This window comes from Neolamprologus multifasciatus, chromosome 20 (assembly GCF_963576455.1).
Source record: "Neolamprologus multifasciatus chromosome 20, fNeoMul1.2, whole genome shotgun sequence".
NCBI lineage: Eukaryota > Metazoa > Chordata > Actinopteri > Cichliformes > Cichlidae > Neolamprologus > Neolamprologus multifasciatus.
In genome coordinates this window covers 3,950,534-3,957,031 of record NC_140458.1, presented here as the reverse complement: position 1 = coordinate 3,957,031, position 6,498 = coordinate 3,950,534, and positions in this window count along the sequence as shown.

The following is a 6,498-nucleotide window of genomic DNA, read 5'->3' as shown; positions in this document are numbered from 1 at the left end:
GTACTACCGAAATAAAAGCCCAAATAAATGCACTGTTTTAAAACTTTTTTTCTTCACTTTTTACTTCTGTTTTTTAAACAAATGTTTTACCTCGTGAGCCACATATACCCCCATTTGATCACAAGTGGACCACACCAGTGAAATTCCCCTTTCTGACAGTTTAAATCAGTTTAATTACACATTTAATCCTCGAGATGTCTTAGGACCGGACCGACAGATAAAAGGACATCTCAGTTTTTCTACATGATAAAGAAAAGCTGTCGTGGTAAATGAAAAGAATCTGTCAGCATGACTCTGGGTTTAAATTGTAAGACATAAAGATATAAAATGTAAAATGACTGGAAAAAAAGTTTTGGTAGTTTACTGACTATCCTGATATTATAAAAGAGAAAGCTTTTTGCAGAAAATGGCACAAATTTGGCAAAATTGTGCATCCTTTGTAACAAACAGACATTTCTGTAGTAGTAAAAACAGCAACGTCTCTTATCACTCTAATTTTTTACCTATTACCTAATTAGTTTGGTTTAGCATAAATGGCCATGGGAGAGGTCTTTATCTGTGGAAAATACAGCTGTAAAACGTAGAAAAATGCAGTTAACAGATTGGAGTCTTTGCTTGGCCAAATTTCCAATTTATTTATTTTGTTTAAATGTATTATTTGTATTTATGAAGCACAGTAAAAATTCAAAAATAATATAAATTCTTTGTTTGGGGGGGGGGGGGGGGGTTAATGATAATTACTCAAGCATAAAATGTACTTTTTGACTATTAAATCACCAAAAATAACCAGAAAATCCAAATATTACTCTTCTCTATACCAAGATTTGTAACAGTGTATTACATCAGATCGGTCATTCTTACATGCAAAGTGTCAGCTTCTCCACTGTGACCGTTTCCTGGTTAAATATAATTTTCTGCATGACAAACTCCAGACTGTTGTTGTTTTTTGTTTTAACTATCAGTCAGAAAATAGGATATTATTAGAACTAGAGCTGCTTGGTTTAAACCACAGTTATTTGGGTCAGTGCTGAGATTGCTGTGATGGAATCCAAATACAAACAGAGCTTTGAAAACATGTAGATGTATTATGGTTATAAAATCTCCTTTTCACATTGCAATTAATGTTTCCTGCAATGCATTGAGCTATGTCACCTGAAAGAGACACTTTATTGTAATATATTAAGAGATTTCTTCTTATTTTAACTTATTTTATATTAATTTTTATGCTTACCACATTTTATACTTGTTTTACATCCTGCAGGACTGATGTGTGTAAAGACCTCGTATGACTTTCATTTCACTACAGGAAGTCCTAAGTGAGTATTTTCTTGTGGCTTTGACTAAAATGAGTCATTTTCCTGTCTGAACTATGACAAATGTGAAGCATTGCATTACATCACACACACACACACACGCGCACACGTTTCACACTTCCTTTTTCTCACCGTGTTTTTTTGAATGTTAGTCATTGAATGAAACGCCTGAATGCTTCATTAGCTCAGTTCAGTTTGTTTGTGTCAAAGGATTAACAACAGCAAACTGTTATTATTAATACCACATACAGCTAGAATAACAGCATGAAGTAGAACTGTGAAACCGAAGGACTGGGTCACGTCTCGGCGAAAAACAGAGAAGCTCGGTAGTTTTGCTGACCTCAGTGGAGATATTTGAAAAAATTCCAGGTTTAAGAATCTGGTTTTGTCATCAGATTAATAATCCGTCAGGTATGAGACTGCATAAAGATCGCTGGGATTCATGTTCACCCAGTGCAGCTGGGCTCTCATATCTGAGGATTTTGCTTGATTGTTTTTTAAAGATCTATTCTATAAACTACTACATGCTGCACAGTTACACAGTTTATTCTTTTCATGACACTGGTGAACTGAAATGCTTAATTGCATGAAAAAAGTAAAAAATAAAATAAAAAATAGGGGTGATAGAATTTGTTTTCCGGTCTTTGTTGCCTTTATGTGGCTGTCTTGACTCGACCTAAAGGATATTGAGACAAATTCTAAAAATTAGCATGAATCATTAAATTGGGTCCCCTCCAATGCTGAGGTCCCTACATAATTGTCATTTCAGTCCACTGCTGCCTCACTGCAGGAAGGTCGTGGGTTTGAATTCAGTCTGGGGCTTTTCTGTATGGAGTTTGCTTGTTCTCCCCATGTACGTATGGGTTCTCTCCCGCTTCCTCCCACAGCCCAAAGGCATGCATTGAGTTAGGTTAACTGGTGATTCTAAATCGACTGTGTGATCATGAGTGTGAACGGTTGTCTGGCTCTCTGAGTTACCTCTTTGACAGATTGGTAAAAAAGACTAAAAAATGTGCCACCATTACGCCACACACTGTTGAAAGCCAAACAGAGTGTTTTTGCCATCTTAGTGTTTTGAAACTGGACATGACGTGTGAGGCGTGGATATGACTGTGAAAGTGAGCGTGCCACGGGGTCATTAGTCAATGAGAATACCCTGGATTTTCCTCCTTTCTGACTCTGACTCCATGTTAAAGACAAAATCTGCAATGTTCACAATTACCACCAGGGGGCGACTCAAGTGGAAGCACATTGTGAAAAAAATGTCCCTAAGATTCCCGCTCTGTGACCTCAGTAAATGATTTCATTGACTTTATGGGCTTGACCACTAGTTTCATGTTATACTACATTAATGAGTGACGTTGCACACTTGGCTTGCCCACCAAAAACACTCATTAGCCCCCCTTGTGGTCATCCTGTGCTGGTGCCATGGTATTTTTAGCCCACAGTGTCCACAGGGCCCCCATGACGGTTTTCTGTGGGTCAACCCATAGTGTGTTTGCCCACAGAAAACCCACAGAGGGACCCCAACAGGCAAAACTGTTGTTTATCCTGTGTAGGTCCGCACAGGCAAGAAGTAAAAGATATCAGAGAATATCCAATTTTCATATTTTGAAGTCAGGCTTATTTGTTTGATAGCATTTGAGTTTATTGTTGTTGGGTTTTTTCACCCCTTTGAAGGCAAGTGGATCCACAGTGAAGTGCTTTCATTTCATTCATTTCTACATGCAGTCACTGTTGGTGCACTGTAGAATTTTGCTGTCCTTGAAAGCTCTTCATCCTGCAGCTACATCACTGAAATATGTTAAGTGTTTTTTGTTTTTTATAAAATTCAGACTCAGAGGGAACGCTAATAAGTTTTTACAGATGTGGCAGTTTTTTATCATTTATTTTAATTCCTTGAAAACAACTGGACTTGCCAAATTTTGAGTATCTTTTTTAAAATGGTAAATGGTAAATGGTCTGTATTTGTATAGCACTTTTACTAGTCCCTAAGGACCCCAAAGCGCTTTACACAACCAGTCATCCACCCATTCATGCACCCATTCACACACTGGTGATGGCAGCTACATTGTAGCCACAGCCAATAATATATATTGGGTTGGACCTTGGGATGGGGATTGTTTATAAGTTGTTTAGTAGTTTCCAAAACAGCTTCACAATTGTTAATGGCTGGAACTGTATTGATTTATACCTTTATATCACTTGTTTTTGTCGAGGCTTGTAGGTCAAACTACATGTGAATGAAGTGGAATTTATGGCTCAGCAGAGGGAATGCGTTCACAGGCCGCTGGCAGCTCGAGGATGGCCCGTCTACCTACAGCACGCTCTGTTATAGACAGAGGCAGCACACAAAATATGTGGTACAGCTGGCCTGTGGGTCACTTTCACTCTTTGTTGGTTCGTCAGCTGTTGTTGGTCTGTCTGCCAGCCCAGGAAAAGGGCAAAGTTACAAAGAGCTGAAATGAAATCAAGTTTTAAAAATAATAAAAAGTGTCCACTGCAGACACTGTCTGTGCTTTTCATGCTTTATTTTTGAGCTTCAGTGTTTGCTTTGTGCGTCTCCAGTTCCTGGTGAACGCTGCTGTTGCTCTCTTCCCTCTTCCAGCCCACTTATCAACCAATCAGGATTTGGCAGACCCAACGCCTACAGATAGTGGAGATTTTGGAGAACTGCACAGGAGCGCATCTGTGGTGAGTGAAAACCCCTCTCAGTTCAAATGGAAATGTGTACGCAGACTGACACAATTCCAGGACATAAATTATACTTAAGGAAGCGGCTAAAATTAGCTTTTTTTAATATTCATTGAAAAATTAAGAGTCACTCTCCATACCAGTTGGCGGTGGTAATGTGCTCTGGATCGTGGTGGCTGGGTAGTCAGCCCACTGGGTCTCAGTCTGAAATGTGGGGCACACCTGGGTCCACACCATGGGTATGCTGCAGACCCACAGTGGGGTCCAGGTGTGCCCTCATTTTATGCTAGTACTTGCTACAGTAGGCTGCCAATAATGGACTGTGTGGGTCTACCCACAGTGCAGCCAGATTGTGGGGGCATTGTGTTTGTGTTTGGCTCTTCTGCAGGTAATCTGGTTTTAATGTGCTAAACAAGCCCTCAAAAAAACCTTTACTCTTAACAAGTTTCACTTCATTTTTAAATAAAGGGTTAAGATGGGTCACTGTGGCAGCAACAGGGTATTCAAGACAGTCTTTTCCCCAGCAAGTTTTCTAGTTCCTCCAGAGTCATTCCAAGACAATCGTTAGCCCAGATAAGACATATTATCTCCAGAGTGTGTCCCCTGGGTTCTACTTCCAGCCCACGTCTGACAGGCATCCTCATCAGATCCCCAAACCATCTCTGCTGGCTCCTTTCAACTTTAAGGTAGCAGCTCTACTCCAAGCTCCCACCAGATGTCACGTCTAAGGCTAAGCCCAGACACTCAAATCAAATCAAGTTTGTATTGTCACACCACATGTGCTGGTACACCAGTACAGCACATACAAGTGAAATTCTTGTGTGCAAGCTTCACAAGCAACAGAGGTATGCAAAATAAAAATAACATAAGAACAAAGCAAAATATATAAATAGAAATATGAGAATTATAAGAATTAATATATAATCAAATATAAGAATGCATGCACATTACTAAATATGTATACCAAATATGTGTGTGGGTATATATATATATATATATATATATATATATATATATATATATATATATATATATACATATATATATATATAATAAAATACAGTAAAATAAAATAAAATATACGGAGTTTAGCAGTTGCAAAAGAAATGGCCTATATGTACAGTATGGAGTGCATAATGTCAAAGTTCCAGTAGTGAAGGTGAGGTATCTATGAAGTGCTCAGCAGTCTGATTGCCTGGTGGAAAAAGCTGTCTCTCAGTCTGCTGGTTCGGGGCCGGATACTGCAGAACCTCCTGCCTGATGTAAGTAGTTTGAACAGTTTATGTCTGGGGTGACTAGAGTCCTTGATGATCCTCCCTGCTTTCCTCAGGCACCGCTTCCTGTAGATGTCCTGGAGGGAGGGAATCTCACATCCAATTATCCTTTCGGCACACTGCACCACTCTCTGAAGACCTTTGCACTTGTAAGCAGTGCTGTTGCCATACCAGGTGGTGACAGCACAGTGGTAGAAGGTCCTGAGGATGCGGGGGCTCATGCCAAATCTTTTTTAGTCTCCTGAGAAAGAAGAGGCGCTTTCTTCACTGTTTTGTTTATGTGTACTGACCTGTATTGACCATGTGAGATCCTCTGCCAGATGTACACCTCGGAAACGGAAGCTGTTCACTCTCTCCACAGCAGCGCTGTTGATGGTGATTTGGGGGGGCCTTCTCTGAACTCTGTGGTGAAAACTAATTTCAGCTTCTTTTATCTGTGATGTAATTCTTTTGGTCATAACCTCATCACTATAGGTGAATATTGGAACGTAGATCGAACCGTTCAGGGATTCTTCAGCGTTCTCATTCTAGTGCACTTTGAGGAACATCCCAAGCCCAGGTCAAAAACTATCCTCCATGGCTGCAAACAGTCTGAGGAACTGTTTTCCTTCCTGAGTGGCTCCTTCAGGCTAACCAAAGGTTCTTCTGTCTCAAACTTCTCCAACATCCACACTTTTGCTTATTAACCAGCCAAACTCTCAGCTCTTCTAGCCTTCCAGTGCCTTTCCAGTGTTTTAGGAATCCCACAGATCAACTAAGCCCAAAGGCCTCCTTCTTTAACCTGACGGCTTCTTTCACCGTCAGCATCCACCAGAAAGTCCTTAGATTTCTGACACAACAGGCACTGACCTAACTTCTGGAAAAAAGCTCCTTCTAAAGTGGAGACCTTAAGCATGCCTCCCTGTCTTCCATTGCAATAGAAATTCTTCTGGAGGTATCAGTTAAAGTGTAGATGTGTGTCAGAAAATATTTACATAAAATAAAGTGTAATAAAAAACATTATGAGACATTTTATAAAAGTTTAAGATTTGGCGTATTTATTGTTTTGAACCATTTTACCATTTTTAACAGTGTATCTTGTAAACAGTTACATATTTAATACTTACTTTAAATACTTTAAAATGTATTGTTTTATTTTTATATCGGTTTTGCATATATTTTTTGCGTTACTGACGCTGATATTTTGACGTTTGTTATTTTTACAGATATATTCAAAG